This window comes from Amblyomma maculatum, chromosome 1 (genome assembly GCF_055883805.1).
Source record: "Amblyomma maculatum isolate TAMU_Amacu chromosome 1, ASM5588380v1, whole genome shotgun sequence".
Taxonomy (NCBI): Eukaryota; Metazoa; Arthropoda; class Arachnida; order Ixodida; family Ixodidae; genus Amblyomma; species Amblyomma maculatum.
In genome coordinates, this window is record NC_139344.1 from 57,594,250 (window position 1) to 57,614,913 (window position 20,664).

Consider the following 20,664-nt stretch of genomic DNA (forward strand, 5'->3'; position numbering starts at 1 on the left):
CATTTGACCTCAAAAACTTCGACCTCACCTCAAACTCAAAAAATATTTGGCGACCTCACTCAACCTCAACCTCATAAATTGAGGTTGAGGTCCCCCAGATGTCCTCACCTCACTTTTCAGGTGATCATTGGCGACCTCACTCAACCTCACCTCAAACTCAAAATGTGAGGTTGAGGTCGGGCACTCGACCTCAAAAAAAAAAAAAAGCACCACCAAATTAAACCGTAACTTAACGCAAATATACATTTCTCGGTAACCCTAGCATATATAGGCAAGCCAGAATTTTCTCGTATGAAGGCTGTATTTTACTCTTAATATTATACAACAATTAATATCCCGGATAAAAGAAAAACTCCGGAGACTCCATGTCCAATCCTGCACTAAAGTAGCGATCCTTTCCCCCTCTTCGCCTACCATTTTTTGGTCCGTTTTATTCTAAGGCCTACATGGGTACCACATTACTATGCATAGGCCCATAATGCAATACAAAGAGTTTATCCCATCCGATCAACATGAATAAAATCCGTATTAGAAATAAAACAAGCCAGTTCTTACTATATACTGAAAAGACAAATGCTGTTGACCCTAGTGACGATGGCAACAATAACGATATGCTCTTTTTCTTAATTCGAAAAAAAAAAAAAACAAATTGATGATTGCCAAGCATTGTTTCTTAATACACTGTACATTGTCTTGCGACCGTACACATCAAATTGGGGAAAAAATAGGAATACAGTCGTGCCTCGTTAGTATGGACACTGATTTCCGACCAAAACTGTCCATAACGCGAGTCATCCATAATAACGAGTCATGATAAAAATTAAAAGTATTTTTTTTTTGAGGAAAACTTTATAATTAATGACAGCTTTTTAAATTAAATTTCTAATAAAAAACAGCCCAGCTGTCGATGTTACCCCCTTCTCCATGAATCCGTCGACCCAAAATGTCATGTCTGTTCTTAAATCTTGTCAGCTATCCTCATGAGTAGCTGAAGTTAGTAATGCCTATACATAGCGTAGAATAATTTTTCTCAGTAAACATCCCTGTTTTACTGAACAAAAATTCCGTAAGTCATCACAGGTAAAACCTATCAAGACGGAGGAGAAGGAAGGGTGCGCACCCATAATGTTACCGAGGCAGCGAGCCTTCTGTTGAAGCATTTCGTCGCTCACGACAGCACCATTCGCGCACACATTTCCGAACCACATTAACAAGGCTGACTCCATTTCTTCGAACTGTGCTGGGCGCTGTCGGACTGTAGCTGACGCTGCGATGAGCGATGCCGACGTTGAGCCATTTATCAGAGCCCTGTAGTATCGATGCTACCGTCGACCTGGCGAGGCTGAGGCCTAGTTGAACTTGGGTCCAGTCCCTCACGGCTTGGATTAACTGAGATGGCTTTTGCCGCTTGTATTCAGATGTCCCGCTTCGCGCCTACATTCAGTTCCGTTTTTTTTTTTTTTTTTTTTTTTTTTTTTTTCGTTCAACTCCCGCCATGCCAAAAGTCAGACTAAAGTTGAGGGTTACAGGCTCCTGATTCTTTGCACTCCTCTTGCCTAGTTCACCTCTCCGCCTTTCCGTTCTTCTGATTCTCTTTTTTCTGCCTTGTACTGTTTATGTGAGGAAGCGAGGGAGTCAAGTTGGCAGGCTGCTGAGGGCTATCGAACAGCCCTTTCCTGTGCCGTTTGTTGGTTTGGTTTGGTTGGTTTATGGGGTTTAACGTCCCAAAGCAACTCAGGCTATGAGAGACGCCGTAGTGGAGGACTCCGGAAATTTTGACCACCTGGTGGTCTTTAACGTGTACTGACATCGCACAGCACACGGGCGCCTTGCTTTCTGCCTCCATCAAAAAGCGGCCGCCGAGGCCGGGATTCGATCCCGCGTCCTTGGGAACAGTAGTCGAGCGCCGTAACCACTGAGCCACCCCGGCGGGTGTGCCGTTTGTATGTGTTCCTATGAAACAAACACTGCAAGCTGAAGTACAGTTTAGAACGACGGCGAGCCGACTACGAAGAGCTCAGGACCTTGTCAAGGCCGCATCGTTGACTCAAGGCGAAGCCGACATGCGAACCGCCCGGGGCGCGAAATGTGGCAGTTCGGCACCCCAACAGTGACAAAAACCAGGAGCATGAGAAAGAAGGGCGTTCAGGACGGGACGCCCGGTCCTGGTTGCGTGCTCGCCGCCTTTCTTTTGACGCTCTATACTTCGTGAGTGTGTTTTAACTCTGACCGAAAAGCGTTAACGGCTTCATGGAACACACTTTGTGTTTTGGGAAAGAAAAACTTCAGTTCCCACCCCCACTTTTTGGCGCTTGTCTTTCTTCCTATTATTTCTTTCCTACGCTTTTACCGGCCTCTCTGTTCACGTTCAGCAGAATTTATTGCGACCACATGTTGCTGTTTTCCCGACTGCGGCCTCTCGTTGCGGCGCTGCCGCTGCACCCAGAAATCTCCAGGTTCCATCCATTCAGGGTCTTTCTTACTTAGCTGACCCTCGGTTTTCTGTGTACGTTCCTTTCCACTCTTGCGTCCCTCCCCTTCCTAAAACGACCACACGCCCGCTTTGGTTCTTTCCAACTCCACAGGACTAGTTCAGGCATCCGACCGTATCGGCTGTCGCATAGGTTCCCGGCCTGCGCGCCCTTCTTTAACTTGCGTTCGGACTCCCCTGCTTTTTTCAAACGATGTCCATATTAACGAGACAAAAATACATGGGCCCAAGTGGGCTCTATGCATTCTTCCCCTGTCCATTGTTCAAACAGCGAGTTTTTACATAAATACATTAAAAAAATTTCGTCCCCAGAAAAACTGTTCATAATTCGGGTCGTCCATATTAACGGGGCACGAATTTTCCATAAAAGCTACTCATGAAACGATCTGTCATGATGACTAAATCCCCAACAAAACAAACAAAAGAGGAAAGACAGCAACACACAAAATAATCGCAAAACTCGGCCAACGCCGAGTAAACAAATGTACCTTCAGAAAATTTCAGAGGAACGCTGTGGATGTTACGAGGTCCCAACCGGTCACTCCTAGGTGTTTGTCTATAATTCTGTGATCCCGAGGCGTATTGCAAGAATTGGCGAAATTGCTTCTTCGAACACCACGCTTACATTAAAAAATTACAGGGTTCGAAACTGCTAGGAAAGAGGGTTAAACGTGAACCATTTTGCAGTCAAATTTCGCCGGACCAAAACGTCCAACTCCCCCCTCCCCCCCCCCCCCCCCCCCCCAAAAAAAAAATAACGATACAAATACTTGTACACCTGAACAGAATACTGGATACCATTTCAACAAGTCTGAGACGAGCTTCTTTGTGTTATTCACTTGTTTTCCTTTAAAGACTGAACTAATAGATTACACGGTGGTGTCTCCGAAGCTGCTTCGTTGCATGCACGACACGTGCATCCAGGGAAACCGTTTCCCCGTTAGTGTCGTGTAGTTACAGCACATAAACGTAAAATAAAGACAAGAACAACAGAAAGGAGGCGATCAAGCAGCCTGGAGGGACCGCGCTCCCTGCTGTGCACGCGTTCCTCCCTTCGCCGTCCGTCTCTAGGCTTTAGGTTTTGCTCATGCAGCGAATGCCGAACTGTCACCAATACACACCAAAGGCAGCAGCGAATGTGTCGGCTTCGTTTTCAGAGACTACATCGCGCTTTGCAATACTTGCAAAAAGAAAAATTAAAAAAATATAAAAAAAACCTAAATGACCGCTCCGGTAAGTGGAAAGGAGGGTTGTGCTATGGGCCTCTGGAAAGATGCCAAAGAAAGAGCCAAATGTGAGGGAAGAAGCCTGTTGTTCTCTGTTCGCCAGTACACGAACGTAAATGTCATACAAGAAAATATATATAAAGAAATACCATGTTGACGAAAGTATACGAAATTTCGCACACTAAAAAAAGAAGAGAACTGCGCTTCCCAGAGGGTATAGAAGGCTTGAGACATCGACTTAGTACTGCATTCCTCAGTGCTAGCATGTAATTGGTTTCATTCACATATATTTCAATGGATTTTTAAAGAAAAAACGAATGTCTGAATATATTACTCCGATATCTGACCACACAAATTTTCATCCGATTGATTTGTCCGTCTCGAGCAGACGGCAGCACAAAAGAGACACGCTCAGTTTGCCACACTAATTCGTCTGTCTAGACACCAAAATGTTGAGTCAGAAAACATCTCAGTAGTTTTTAACTTATAAAAACATGTAGGAGAACGCTTTTCTCTTTTTTTTTTTTTTTCCTGCGCCTAAAGAGATTTCAAGATAGACCTGATATTATGAAGTTAAGAATCTCTTACCATCATCCTTCCTCCTGCATTGCTTGGTTTCACGAGAATTTGAGAGAGAAATAAAGGGCCTTAGCGGAGCAAAAAGATTTTTGTTTTCATTGGGCTTTACTATATACAAGCCCCATATAATTTTTTTTTGCCTCTTCTACCTAGGCAAATGGTTAATATGCGCAGGCTTCTTTCCTGTATACCTCTTATAAGCTGTGCCGTCCGTCTCATCCTCTTGCATTTTTTACCGCTATATTGGTTATGTAAGAAACGCTAGCACCTTCATCCCATGCAATTTCGCTGCATCATTTTCTCTTAAGGTTCCGTGTAATGTACAGCGGGATCCTTCATCAAATGTAAAGCGTCAGCCGTGACGTCAGCGCCTGGGAACGGGCATGCATACGACAAACAGTTCTGCTTTGCGCCGTCTGCGCAAAAGACAATTTGCTTCGCTTTTTAGTTTGCTTGTTTGTTTGCGGCATCCGACAAAAGCATCGCGGGTCAGAGTGAGTTATGTGCTTTGCGCGCTCCTGGGTGTTTGAGCCGGCGGAAAGCATCGGCACAAACAAGTCAGAGAAAACGGGGGTGGCGGGCGGGGGGCACGAGGAGTTCGTGTCTTTAAAAAAAAAAAAAAAAAAGAAATATCTTCCAAGAAGACCAGAGGGAAGCCTGGGCAGGGGCTACGGCATCAAGTCGTCTGAACGGGGGGTAATCGAACACCAAGAGTCGACAGGCACACCGCGGCAGTACGCTCGAACTCCGCGTCAAAAGGGGCGCTCTTCGAAGTAAGCCGCGGCAACAGCAAAAAGCCTGGACCTCACAATTTCGACCTCACACAATTACGACCTCACTCAACCTCAAACTCACGCGTGAGGTTGAGGTCCAATTTCGTGACCTCACTCAAAATATTTTGAGCTATCGCCGACCTCACCTCAACCTCACCTCACTCCGTGAGGTTGAGGTCATTTTGAGGTTGAGGTCAACCTCATGAGGTCGAAACCTCATGAGGTTGCCCACCTCTGCTCCTGCATATCCTGGAGAGCATATCTGGTGTAGTAAAAACCGCTTTTACGCCAACCCTCGCACCGATCTTCTTAAGGTTGTGCGCGAACCCGTGTATAAAAGGGATGACCGCAACTTTACTTCGATCCAATTGATGGGGCTTGGCAGCTATATTTTTCAGCTTATCTTCAGCCACCCATGCCATCACTTAAGGCTAGTATAGCCCGCGCTTGAAAGGCGCTGCACCTGGTCTTGAAAGGTGCGTCCTACCAAATGCGCGCAAGACTTGCTGAGGGCGCTAAAAGGCGCGACTCACAATGACTCCTTTTACCAGCTTTAAGTGTGCCAAGCAGTAAGGGAGCAAGGGCTTGTGGCTTATGGATTCGAAGCCCCAAGAGACATTTCCAATCGAAAAATGTAGTCCTATATCTAAAACCCTGATGAAATTCTGTTCCGGTAATGCGTGCGTCAATTCTAACTGTGCTAGGCACTTCGAAAACGTGCTAAATGTTCGATAACACTTGCAGAAAAAAAATTCCGGTGGGGATCGAACCCGGGAACTCCGGCACAGTAGTCGGACGTCTTACCACTGCATATTTTTGGTTTTCCGAGACCATTTGATTCAGTCTCGCACAGATTGCTGTTACAGAAGCTGTCTTTACTTAACACCTTGCTTGTGGATTGAAGCTTATCTATGAGAAAGAATACAGCGAGTTGTTCTAGATGGCGTATCGTCATCTTGCGTGAATGTATTGGCTGATGTCCTGCAATGTTCTCTTCTGGGTCGCTCCTTTTACTTGTGTTTATTAATGACCTTGCTGAAACTGTTACGAGCCGAGTCAGTCTATATACGCTGATTATTGATGTATCTATCATGGCGTTGGCTGCGAAATTGATCACTACTGCTTGCAGGATTACCTCAACTCTGTCCTGTCGCGGTGCAGAACGTGGAACATGAAACTAAATATCTGTAAGTGCAATATGTGACAATGTGCAAAAATAAAAAGCGGCATTTCATTAAAGGTTATCTGATCAATGACTTTCGTTTGATCCCACTGTACTGGCGCTATTCTAGTTCACTATAGGAGGCACAGTGATTAGGGCGCTCGACTAGTGCCCAAAGTTGCGGGATCGAATCCCGGCCGCGGCGGCCGCTTTTCGATGGAAGCGAGAAGCAAGGCACCCGTGTGCTGTGCGATGTCATTGCCTTTTGACCCCACGTGGTCGAAATTTCCGGAGCTTTCCACTACGGTGTCTCTCATAGCCTCAGTCGCTTTGAGACGTTAAACCCCAAAACCAAACCAAACAATCACTTGTCTGCTGTAACAGAGTTCAAATACCTAGAAGGTTTATATTTTCGAGCACGATGTCAAGGATCGCTCATGTATAGTACTAAACGGCAAAGCTAGTCGGGTGTTCAAATTCTTGCAATATAACTTCAGACATGCTCCACCGGAGCCAAAACAAACCTTGTACATCGCAATTGTTCGCCCGATCCTGGAATACACGTGCGTGGTAATAGGACCTGGTATAAAAGAGAGAGAGAGAGAGAGAGAAAGAGAGAGAGAGAGAAAGGAATATACATATACTGGAGCAAATACAGAAGTGTGCAGGCCGATTCGCGACGGGAGACAGTAATTTCACGAACCGTTCACTTCATAGCTGAAACGTTTATGGTGGCCTTTGTTTCTGACAGGCATAATTAGTATAACCTTTGCTTTTTAGTATTCTAAAAAATTAAACCAGAATTATCTGTGAAACTTACATGAAGAAGCCTGCTCATGTGTCTCCCCGCGTGGACAACAGCATGAAAATAAGAGAGTACAGCAGCCAACTAAGTGTTTTTAAACTTTCTTTTCTTCCCGCATTATGCACGAGTGGAGCAGTTTGCCAGATCCCATTTCCATTACTACGTGACGATATTTTTATATCTGGACACAGCTGATTTGTTGAAGTGTTTCTTTTTGTTTTAACTGAACTGTCACAGTGTTTCTTTTTTTGTCTATTTTGCATTTTGCTTCCCTGATATAGAGTACTGTTCCTCAAATTCAGGTTGGGACAGAGAAGTGACCAAACAGCTCCTATTTTCTCACGCTGTGGTGGCGCACCCTTGAAGCGAGCGCGCCAAGTATGCTTGTGCGTTTCACTCTGGTCACGAGAGATGGCAGCAGTAGTTCTTCTTGCAACTTGGTTGAAGGTAGCTAACGTGGTTGTGTTGGTTGTGTCCTCTGGGTTCCATTGTACCTTTTTCAACGAAGGAGTAGTATTGAGTAATATTTTCTACCTGAACATATGGTTACTTCGGCATTTGCTATAAGTGACGGCAGACCGCGGAAAACGGGCCAGACGTGTTTATATGTAAGCTCATCAAAACTGAATAGGCAACATGTCACTATATTGTCGTTAATACAGCTAGGTACCTAGCCGATAGCCGAAGCGTTACTGATTACAAAATGATAAATGATGAGCGTTGTGCTAAGCACGTACATCACCATCACGTACTATCGGGGACAAAAGTCTCTGTACCGTACGTCTGGAGATTTTGGGCTAGAATCGCGATATAAACGAATTATCACCTTATTTCTCTAGCACACAGGCAAGAACTAGAGTCCAACCTTCACATCGACAAGTATGGTCTGAAACTCTGGGTCGTTGCGAAAGTTATTTTTATTGCAGTTTGCGTAGTCTACAGACTTTTGTCCCCGATAGAACCTCCGCAAATGCTTGCAAAAAATGGACAAAATATCAACGACTAATTGCTTCAACATGTTGAAAGCTATTCAAAAGAAATATGCCAGTACCTGTCGAGTCCCCAGATGTGAAGAAACTAGGGGAAGTTCTTTCTGCGACGGCCATCATGAGGCCGGTCAGTATCACATGCTTTGGAGAATATGGCTGTTGCCAGATAGTAGGATACGTGATTTGTTGGCAGATCAACTGCTGTCTGACAAAAGGCAGTAACATATACGACAGCCATCACGGCTAGCAAGAGAGTAAGGGCACTGTGCTTACTATAATGGGGACCCCTCTTTCACTTCGTAGGGAGGGTATTATTCCTATTATTCATGAGCGCGTTCTTCGGTGCTGATTGTGTGTCTCCGTGCGCATGAAAACAAAACCGGGTGGCCTCACCTATCTGCCATTTTGAGGACGGTCCACTACGGAACCGAAGATATGATCTTCTTATATAAACAAAAATCTACTTCAACGTTTTACTTAATATTTTCAAAACTAACGCCCGTTTCGGCTGGCCATTATAAAAAAAAAAAAAAAAAAAAAAAAAAAAAAAAAAAAAAAAACGTTGTATATTTTCTTTTCACTTGTTTCAGGAATTGGGTTAAGAATCCCAGTGATCAATCATTTGCTTGCGTATTTCCTAGTTTGAATGATGCGTTGTATAGTATACTCGCATAATATTGCTAAAATGCTTTTCTTTTATGATACTGTTTCAGTTTCCAAACCCAGCGATGACATGGACAGGAAAGAAAAAAAAAGGAGGTGGGGGGGGGGGGGGGGGGGGGCTTATAAGGAATCAGTTGCTCTCGTAATTCACTGTAACGCTTAAGCCAGTTTGCTTTAACAACCTGTTCCAGGGTACGGAATGACAACAAACGACCTGGTGGTGGTGGTGAAACTATTACCAGCGGATACAGAGGAGTACCTTGGGTCAACATGCATGCCCGTTCCGAAAGAAGCAACAGGAAATGTATTGACGTCGTATCGTTAGCCTTCACCGTTCGAAGAAAAAGCGGCGTTGGGGGTACGATAATTCCCACTGCCTGAAACTATTCGTGAGGTCACGCCCGTGATAACCCTCACATTTAACGCTAAATACAATTGACTTTTAGGAAGCTAACCTGAATTAATTGCGCTACGAAAAGTTTGTTAATTGCAGGAAAACAGGGTTCGAAAACGGCTCCCTTGGGCCTCGAAGCGAACCGCTTGCGTGCGGACCGAAATTCTAAGCCTGCACCCAGCCAGGATCTATGCTGACGATAGGAGGCCCACACCGACACTGAAAGAGCCTGAACCCAGTCGAGTCTTCTCATCCCCTAGGCTGAAGTCCCTGGCCAGGCCTACCGCGACCTGCTATATAATCCCATTGAAGTAGCTGCCATCGAAAATTAAGGAGACGCGCAAGCACTTCCTTAAAAGTGGACGTGGTAGTACCTTTAACATCGCCTTTTCACTTTGAGAGTTTTAATGCGTTTTTTTTTCTTGTAACGTTGCTTTTTGACGATAAGGAAGACACAGTGCCTGTCTAACTACTCGTTGGCCATCTACACTTACAGTTAACGGCACGCAGTAATAGCTACATATATGTAGTAGCTGCTGTCTTTTTAGATATAAAGGGGGCTTATCACAACGTCCTCCATGAAGCTATTCTTGATGGACTTGACGACGTGGGAGTTGGTGGCCGGCTATACTTGTGGATTGTGAGCTATCTCCGTGGCCGGTCTGTTTACATGTCTACGCCTGAAGGAGATACTACCCGCTATCAGGTCGGTCGAGGAGTTCCACAGGGAGGAGTCCCTAGCCCAACTTTATATAACGTTGCGCTAATTGGCCTGGTGAGTGAACTACCAAATAACATTCACATCAGTGCATATGCTGATGACATCTACATCTGGGCTTCTGGTTCGACGCATCCACAACTACGTGCGAGATTGCAACGAGCTGTGTCATCGACAGCGATATACCTACGGCGTCAAGGTTTACTTTTAGCGGCAGAAAAGTGTGCAGCGATCGCATTTACGGGAAAATGTGTCAGCCGCTACCCGATTACTCTTCATGGAGTCATAATACCGTACGTATCCAGGCGCAGATTCTTGGGGGTAATTATTGAACACCGACTATCTTGGTCGAAACACATCAGTATGGTGAAGAAAAGGCTAAATAATTTTTGCAATGTACTTCGTTTCATAGCTGGCATGAAATGGGGACCAACTGAGCGGTCCCTAATACGGCTTTACGAGACTCTGTTTGTTGGCTACATCCGGTACAGTCTCCCAGTACTCTCTAGCATGAGCATTTCCTGCTTGCGGACTTTAGAGAGCGTGCAAGCGCAGGCACTGAAAATATGCCTGGGACTGCCCAGATGCACCTCTAACAAAGACACAATTGAAGAGGCACACGCTCGCCCGATATCCATATACTTATCACACGAACCACTTCGTGTATATTTACGAGCACTTACTAGACACCGTTTTCACCCATTCAGCAAGATTCTGGATGTGCGGCCGGACTGCAGTTTTACAAGTGCACTCCGCTGCCATCAGTCGCAAGTTCCGACAGGATATGCCCTCCCATATCGTCCCGCCCAACCACCATGGATGATGGATAAGCCTTTGGTGCACCTTCGTGTTTCCGGAATACTAAAGAAATCAATGGTGCCACTTAGTGGGCTCAAACAACTTACTCTGGCACAAATCTGGTCAGAATATCCTAATTATATTCACGTATACACCTATGGATCTGTGTCAGCACAGGCATCCGCTGCAGCTGTGGTCATACCGGCTCAGAAAACGACACTACATTTCCTTTTGGGACATACTTCAACATCAACCGCTGCTGAACTTGTAGCCATTTGGGAATCTATTCGCTACATATGTGGGGAACCACCTCGAAAATGGTGTATATTCACGGACTCAAAGACTGCATTGCAAATTTTGGATAACTTCTTACGCCACACTACCTACCAGTCCCTGGCACTAAACATTATGGAGCCCCTCACATCTGCCCAGCTCCAAGGTCACAGGATAATGTTTCAATGGATCCCTGCCCACTGCGGGCTCCATGGGAATGAACAGGCCTATGTTGAAGCGAAAAGCGCACTCAGCAATGGCCTACAAACAGCTGTGCCTTTTTCAAGAGCGGATACGACATGCCTTCTTACGAGTTGTGTGAAGAGTGCTACAGCAGCTTATTAGGCCCAGCCAGAAGCCAGACACATTCGTCTAAAAAGGCTCGATCGAACATTGAAATTTTATGTACCGCGTGATATCCCGCGTCATCAGGCATGCTTGTTACATAGACTTCGTTTAAATGGGGCTTTCACTCGCAAGTACTTGCATTTAATTGGACAGGTGGACTCGCCGGAATGTTCAACTTGTGGCATCCCAGAGACAGTGGACCATATATTATTGGTGTGCCCAGTATATGCGGGCGAAAGAAGTGTGCTAGCCGCTTCCTTGAAGCGTTTGGACAAGAGGCCTTTGCCGGAGGAACTGCTGCTGGGCGCTTGGCAGGACGAGGGGAAGGGTGTCCAGGCAGTGCCTGCTCTTTGCCGTTTTTTGTGCGCCAGCGGGCTTGATTCGCTCTTGTGAGACAAGCTACAGTGCCTGTATATATATTTCATATGCCTTCTGTCACCCATCATGATCTTCTTTCTTCTCCCCTTCCCCTTTCCCAGTGCAGAGTAGCAGGCCAGATTTGAATTATTCCGGCGAACCTCTCTGCCTTTCCTTTCAATAAATCCATCTATCTATCTATCTATCGGCTCGAATTCTTATCGCAAACCGAGCCTAACTTGGCTTGCAGACCAGTGTTGCCACGTCTCTGCCACATCGGCCTTCATACGTTCCGCCAGTAACAAAAGAAGAGGTTAAGAAAGCTTTTGAAACTATGCGAAGGGGAAAAGCAGCTGGAGAGGATCAGGTAACTGCAGATTTGTTGGAGGACGGGGGAGCGATCGTGCAAGGAAAACTGGCCACCTTGTATATACAATGCATGGTGTCATCAGCGGTACTGGAACTATGGAAGAACGCAAATATTATCTTAATTCGTACGAGAGAGGAAGCTAAGGACTTGAAAAATTACCGACAAATAAGCTTACTATATGTTACATATAAGGTATTTACTAAGGTAATCACTAATAGAATCAGGATAACCTTAGACTTCAATCAAGCAAAAAATCAGGCAGGTTTTCGGAAACGGTACTCTACTATCGATCACATCCATACCATCAACCAGGTGATAGGAAAATGCTCGGAATATAACCAGCCCTTATACATAGCATTCATTAATTACGAAAAAGCGTTTAACAATTTGAACTTGGGCAAAAATGGTGCATAGCTGTTGATAAGCGGAACAAATGCTCAAAAGACACACAAGGAAGGAAGAAAAAGACGTTACAGGAGCTATTCTGTCGCATCTTTTTCTTCCTTCCATGTGTGTCTTTTCTGCGCTTGTCCCCTTATCAACAACGAAAAAGCATTTGACTCAGTAGAAACCTCGGCGGTCATGCAGGCATTGCGAAATCAAGGTGTAGACGACCTGTATGGGAAAGTACTGGAAGACATACATAGTGGCTGCACAGTAACGATAGTTTTGCATAAAAAAAGTGAGAAAATCCTATAAGGAAAGGGGTTAGGCAAGGACACACGATCTGCCCAGTACTATTCACAGCTTGCTTAGAGGAACTATTGAGAGACTTGGAATGGGAGCATTTAGGGATAAGAGTAGATAGAGGATATCTCAGTAATCTGCAATTTACTGATGACATTGCCTTGCTAAGTAACTTAAGGGATGAACTGCAAAGAATGATTGATGATCTGGGCAGGAAAAGCAGATAGGTAGTCTCGAAAATCAATATGCAGAAACCTAAGGTAATGTTAAACAGCCGGGAAGCAACAGTAGTTTACATTAGGTAGCGAAGCACTAGATGTAGTAGGCGAGTATGTCTACTTAGGACAGGTATAGTAATCGCAGATCCGAACCATGAAATGGAAATAACAAGGAGAATAAGATTGGGATGGAGCGCATTTGGCAAGTACTCAAAGATTATGCCTAGCAACTTATCGGTATCGCTCAGGAGGAATATGTTGCATCTTAGTTGTACTCACCTATGGGGCTGAAACGTGGAGGATAACGAAAAGGGTTCTACTTAGGTTGAGAACAACGCAGAGGGCTATAGAATGAAAAACGGCTGGGGTCCCTTTAAGGGATAGGAAGCATGCAGAGTGGGTCAGAGAAATAGCTCATGTTACTGATATTCTAGTAGAAATCAACAGGAAGAAATGGACATGGACAGGACGTGTAGTGCGAAGAGAGGATAACAGATGGTTACTTATGGTAACAAACTGGATTCCAAGGGAAGGAAAGCGTAGCAGCGGCGGTAGAAAGTTAGGTGGCCGGATGAGGTTAAGAAGTTCGCAGGGGTCAAGAAGATGCATCTAGCACAGGACTGGGTTATTTGGAGGAATATGGGAGATGTCTTCACCCTGCAGTGGGTATAGTCCGGCTAATGATGATGATGACGTCGGCCGCCAAAGCGCACTGGATAGCATCTTCGTTGCTCTGGCAATGGACAATTTGCGGAAATCTCAGTCAGCTTCTTCCCAGGTCTTGATTTCCAATCAAAACAACTCGTTCCCAGACGAGACTTTCGCATTCTTCGCGGAAGTAGCTGTAGTAGACCGTCTTCTGTCCACGTCCCGTGGGGCGTGTATTGATCGTTGTTTGGTTTAATGGTATCTAGACGTTAAAGAGACATTTATTTTAAAGGCCCGTCTCCTTCAATTTCCTGCTAGCGCGTGCTGGTATCATCTCGAAGTTAAGTGTAGGTGACATTCCTGAGTTTACCCAGAAGGAGAACATGCCTATTTGCTTTTTGTGCATTTTTCCCTCCATAACCTTCCCTTGTATGACAATGTTTTTCGCCCATATTTGCCTCGTTTTATAGTTTACATTATGCATCTGGCCAAAAGTAACAAATTAGTAAAACTATAGAAACCAAACACATCCGCCAAATTTTCGAAAAATCAACACCAGAAAGAGCACGGCGAAATATAATCACTATTTTAAATACTGGTTATATTTACATAACGCAGATACTAGAAAGCATGTTTCCTTCCTTTTACTAAAAAATTCGGATGCCTGTAAAATCACTTCTTTCTTTCCCGACTGCAATCTGCTGACTTCAGACGCTTTCGCTCGCAAAAGACGTCGTCTGCTTCGTGTTGCTTTACTGAGCACTCTGCGGGCGATTATTCCCTCGTAACGCCCGTCCTAGGCAAGCTTTTAGCATTGCAGATAGAAGCTTCGGATGCGTAGCGTGCGCTTTTCTGTCGTTTCCAGTCTGCATACCATTTGAAAGTGCTATAGGTAACCTGCACTGCATAGATGGCGCTGCAATTGTCCGGCAGCGTGCCTCAAAAATGCTGCTGTTAGCCGCTTGGTTCGCGATAAACGACCGAGCATATTCATCACTGTTATAGATACGCGTGTGACAGATAACACCCTTGCCCAGGCGCTCTCGATGTGGCCCAGTTATCTGACACACGCCACGCAAAGCTTCGACAGAGCGTGCAATCTGATTCCTGTAAGCTCATGCAGGTGGTGTCAAAACGCCCCTAAGAAGCCGCCTCAAAACTATTTGCTCTTCTCACGAGGATATGTGTTACGGCACGGCGATCGACACAGCAAACTTCATAGCAGACTATCTATACGGACTATCACCTTTGCAGGTTTTCTTGTTTCTCTTACCTCGGTGATGCTCGAGGTACTGTCCCCTATCCAGCAGATGCAAGTACGTTTCTTTGCGGACACCTCTGGCATCAACATATGGACGTTTAGTGGAGAAGTCAGACCCATTCAGCGAGCTTCCTGATTGGCCGCACGAATGCCTTTCATGCGTGCCCTCCAACCACCACACACACAAATACCCCGTGGCGTTCAGCGCTGAGGATCGTACCCAAACACCTACAGCTCGACAGTCGGTGCGATGCGTGAGCACCGTGGACATCTCCGAGCGAAGCATTCTTAAAAAGCTGCCACACACCTCGTCAGGTGTCTGCACTGACGAGCTATCTTGTAAGACAATTTGACATCATAACTGCGGTGCAGCAAATCCATTACCTCTTACAAGCCGACCTGTAAAAGCTCGTTAATTCGGACTTCTAGGGACCGTAAGATATGTCCGAATTAACCGAATATCCGAATTATCGAGAGAAAAAAAAAACATGCACGATTTTATCTCAACATACCTTTATTACTTAAAGTAATCACGGATGCTTGTCTGCTTTCCCGCGCGGATACTATTTTCCTCATTCCTTCCAGGTGCTCAGCAGCGCGCATGCCATCTGCAGTGCCCCAACAAAATTCCTCTAACACAACGAGGGCCTCTGCTGCTTCCTTCACAGTGCGAGGGGGCCGAGGCTGCTCCTCTAGTAGCCCCTCTTCCCCCTCCGAATCTTCGCTGTGCAGTACGTCCCGGACAATTTCTTCCTCAGTTAGAGAGCCGGCTGTAGCAACGCCGTCATCAATGCTGATGTAATCGGCGAGTGTCACCGCATCCGGCAGCACACCTCCGAAATCCGGGCAGTCATCTGCATTGTCGTCTGGCGACACTTCTGCCACTCTGTCATTGCAGGGCTCAGGCAAAACGAAGCCACTGTGTCGAAAACAGTTAGCGATGACGTGCGCAGGCGTGTTCTTCCAAACGTAGGCAAGAATGTTGACCGCGCTCAGAAGATCCACGTCGTACTGCTTACCGACTTCATTGCACAGTAGCATGTGGTCCAGCACGCTCCTGCGGTATTTAGTCTTCACATACTGAATTATACCTTGGTCCATCGGTTGGAGGGCCGATGTAGTGTTGGGCGGCAAAAAAACAACTTCAATGTTGTTCAGTCCGGTGGCACTGTTATGTGCACTACAGTTGTCAAGGACAATTAACACCTTGCGGTTCTTCGCGGAAAACTGTCGGTCTAACTTTTGTATCCAGCCGCGAAAAATTTCCGATGTCATCCAGGCCTTTTTATTAGCCCGGTACTCCACCGGAAGAGCAGGCACGTTCTTAAAGCACCGTGGCTTTTGTGCCTTTCCAATGACGACAAGCGGCAAGCGCTCTATCCCTGTCATGTTTGCGGCTAAAAGAACGGTGACTCGTTCTTTACTCCTTTTTCCTCCGATGCAGGGATCTCCTTTCATTGTCACAGTCTTGTCAGGCAATGCCTTAAAGAAAAGTGCTGTTTCATCAGCATTAAAAATATCATTTGGATCATATGCTGCGATATGTTCCAGCAGCTGAGCGTTCTTCCAGTTGTTGGCAACATCTTCGTTGACGGCACCTCTTTCGCCGCACACAGTCTTGAAAACGAGACCATGTCTGTCTCTAAAGCGCGCACACCACCCTTCTGACGCTTTGAATCCATCGATATGTATCATCAGTGCTAACCTCTCGGCCTGCGCCATGATGAGGGGTCCACTCAATGGGAGGTTTGCATCACGCGAGTTTACCACCCACCGAAGCAAGGCTTCTTCCAACTCCGGATGAGCTGCTGTTCGCAGACGCTTTCTTGACGCTTGGAACTTCTCGCTTTCGAACGCCTGAAGAATCTGTTCATTTTTTACATATGTGCTTAAAGTACTCCTTTTAACGTCATATTTTTTCATTGCTTCTTGTCGGGAGAGCCCGTTCTTAAGGGCCCGTAAAATTTCCACTTTGGTAGCCAAGTCCTTGGCCTCGTAGCTCTTCGGCCGTTTCGCCGGTGTTGCCATCGGGGGCGAGTGCGGTGATACCAGCGCACAACAGAGAAGCAATGTGCCGCACTAAAGCGAGCAGTCTTCAATACAACAGCGTAGCGCACCGACAGCAGCAAAGCGACAAAATGGCACCGCCAGTAACGTCGACTCGTGAAAAAACAAGAAAAAGCGCCCATCCAGCCACAAGCCGAGCCAAGTTGATTAATTGATGTCCATGGCGATGCTGCTTTTGGGTATCGCTATTGCGCCGCGTTCGTCTTATTTTCGTTTTCGAGCCTCGGTAGCTGCCCGAAGTTGTCCGAATTATCCGTTGTGCGGTCAAATCCGTCCGAATTGACGAGAGTTTCGTCCCATAGACTCCTATACATAATTCTGGGGACCAGGTGCGAAGGTCGAATTATTCGATTTTCCAAATTAACGGGAGTCGAATTAACGAGCCTTTACTGAGTGCCGCCGCCATTGCTGCGTTACCGTACAACCGCGCAGTGCGATAAGGCCAATTAACGCGGCGAGAAGGAGAGCAGTTAGCGCAGTCATGCTCTTATTGGGGACGCTTTTAAACGTCCTTTATTTTAGGTTCACTCATGTGGTGCCGTTTAATTCAGCTGTGAAATCCAATCAAGATGTTTATAAAGTTAGGTTTCCACTTCAAATAACTGACTAATTCACTTCGGTGAGCTAAATCAGCGTCGCCTGTTGCTGTTTTCTCATTTGCATAATGCGAGCACCGCATAAAAATGTAAATTGATTTATAGGAAAGGAAAGGCGCAATACCTGCGACAGATCTCCGTGGACACGTGACCCGTACTGTAAGCGAAGGGAGGAAGGTAGAAAGGTATGCTGTAGTAGAGGGCTCCGGAATAATTTACACCCCCTGTGAGTCTTTCACGTGCACTGAAACCGCAATTATGAAATTATGGTGGCCAAACGCAGACATTTCCGGCGATAACAGCATATCACTTACGTAATATATTCTAGGCACTATAGGTCATGACGCGTCAATTTCACAACACTTAATATGTGTTTCCTCGCTTTGACCCGCCTTTCCGCCGCGCTCTGTAAATGCCCTATGTGTTTCATCGTTTTATCCCGTTTTCTTTACGCAACCACGTATCGTATTAGGCTTTCCACTCAATAGTGCTTGCGTATGTTGCATGTGTTTTACGTGACAGTCCTCCGACCAATCAGATTTGAGAATCTAGTCCTTCCAGTATTCAGTTATTTTCACCAAAATGGTAAATCAAGCTAAATGTTCCCCAAACTTCCACCTGTAACTTTGTTCCCCCTCCACATTAACTCATATTTACCAACGAAGCAAAGTAAAGCTCGGCTAAAAAAAAAAAAAAAAAAAAAAAAAAAAATCAATTTTCAAGGTGACTTCATTTTGACGCCAACGCAAAAAATGCGTCGTTCAACTCACACTGTTTCGCGCCACAAGTTTGAACACGGAGGAAGGAGAACTCAGGAGAGGCCGTCACCTCAAAACGTTTGATTTCGAGAAAGGGAAGCTTCCACCATATTGAAGTTGTCCACCTCGGCCAACTTCGCTGCGAATGCCGATGAAGAAAGCAGACGACCTTGCTTTATGTCTGGCCGTCGGCAGCTGACAGACGCGAAGAACTTACAACGATCACGAATGAAGCAGTTCTATTCCCCCCTGTTGGGCATCTGGGGGCAGGTCGCGCACGCAAGAAAAGAAACCGGGTACACCCCTCCTCGCAAGTAAACGTTTACGCACTTAGCGATCAAGCGCCCACGAGGCATCGTTGTGCTCGACCTTCTCCGCGGTTCTTTATCCGGACACTGCATGAGCATCAAAAGAAATTATCCTCTGTGTGTTGTTTTGTTTTTACAAGCTTACACCGCTGATAGAAATGACTGCACAACTCCTGAAACATGCCAAAAGAGGATTGCGACGCTCCCGCGTCAAGCCTAATCGAGAGCGGAAGCACTCCCACCCGCGACTCCTTCCACAAGTTTGAAGCATGTGGTACTGACACCTTTTAGAGCCAATCAGAGAGGCAACATGGCGCCGACAGGCGAAGACGAATTTTGAGGACGGGGGTGGTGGTGACAAACATTTATTTGTACAAGGAGGTGTTTGGACCGAGGTCCTATTGGCCCAGGTCCTCACAAATCTAGGTGGAGCTCCTATTCCGGGGCCCCAATGGCATCTAACGCCGCTCGCGCCAGGGGCTACAACGGGGCTCATGCAGCTTTTCAACACTTCGTTCTCTTCGACTTCTACATTCACATCTTCGTGACAGTCGAAAAAACACCACGCATCAAATCTTGCGAACAAGAGAGCTACCTGAAAATAACAACTGCATAAGTTAGAAATTAATCAGACTATTTGAGCCCAAAAAATTCTCCAATGCACCGTCTACTGATTACAATATTCTAGGAATGGTTGGTTGGTTGGTTGTTTGGGGGGAGTTTAGCGTCCGAAGGCGACTCAGGCTATGAGAGACGCCGTAATGGAGGGCTGCGGAGTAATTTCGACCCCCTGGGGTTCTTTAACCTACACTGACATCGCACAGCACGCAGGCGCCTTGCTTTTTGCCATTCCAGGAATTTTCGCCATTACAAGCTATTCCAGGAAAAAGAAAGAACACATGCCATATGAAGACGACGACGTCTGAGGAGCGCGCTGTGACGTGTGCGCTTGTGGCTCGCCACGTCAGCTCCTAGAACGTTCCGGATGGCTCGCACCGCTCCTAGGCCTACTCGCTCGAGAACACAGCCTACGCCTCCATCGGCAGTGGCGGAAAAGTGGTTTTCTGAAAGTGTTTCCTAAATTACCAAACCGAAAATGTAATTCATTACATTACAAATTACCGGGAAAAGTAATTAAGTTACAGTAATTCCATTACTGTAATTCAATTACTGACATGTCTGCTTACAACGTTTTGTCACCTCTAGTGTGTTGTCCGGTCAGGCCCTCTCTGTTCAGTGGCTCTACTGTTTTGCAATAAAAGCGGTGTTGAAAGTCAGCGCTTATGCTGTTTTGCGTTCGTTCTTCTTTCTTTCCGCGGAAGTCAGCGCTTATGCTGTCTTGCGTTCGTTCTCCTTTCTTTCCGCGGAATTCTTCTAGAATCCAAAATAAATTTTAGCGTCCAAATAAACATGCAAACATCAGAAAGAAAATATGAACACTAAATTCGGAATGAAAAATAATGTCGTTTACGACGCAAGATGAGCGAGGTGTGATACCTTAGCTTTTCGAAGTAGAAGAAATCTGATCCTAGTTAAGTGTCTCACTGTTGAAGCCTCCTTCCTTTCGTGGCTCATCGCTTGCCGGAAAGTGAAACGAGCCCATGTTTAAGGGCCTAAACGCCCGCGACGCCGGTGAGCGCATGCTAATTGCGCAAGTTTCGTGAGCACTTGCGCGCGTGTATATTTGAGAAAATCTTAATGAAGTCGTCTGGTTAAAAATTTTGTTTATGAACAATAAAGGAGAAGGTGGTGCCGCATAACGGCTCCGGCTACACATTTTCACTAGTTCATAGAAACCACCTGGTCTGATGATATATAGTTTAACATTACCTTACATGCACACTACTACACAACATCACATGAACCGAAGCGCTGCAAAACATATAAAACTATGTACAAGCGTCAGGAGAAGTAACATTAATGAGGATATAAACTCTTTAAATGTGTGTAAATGTGTAACCCTGTACAGAACAGTACAAAATACAATATACTAATGGGATATAAATAAGCAAGGACATCAGAACAAAAATAAGCTTATTTACGGTATACACAGCAAAGTAAATAACAAATCTGTTGTACTCACTGGCAGAAAAACAAGAAATAATAAGCTTGCTTGCGCAAAAACAGCAAAATCAAATAACGAAGATACACTCAGCCACAGAGAGGTAGGAGCTC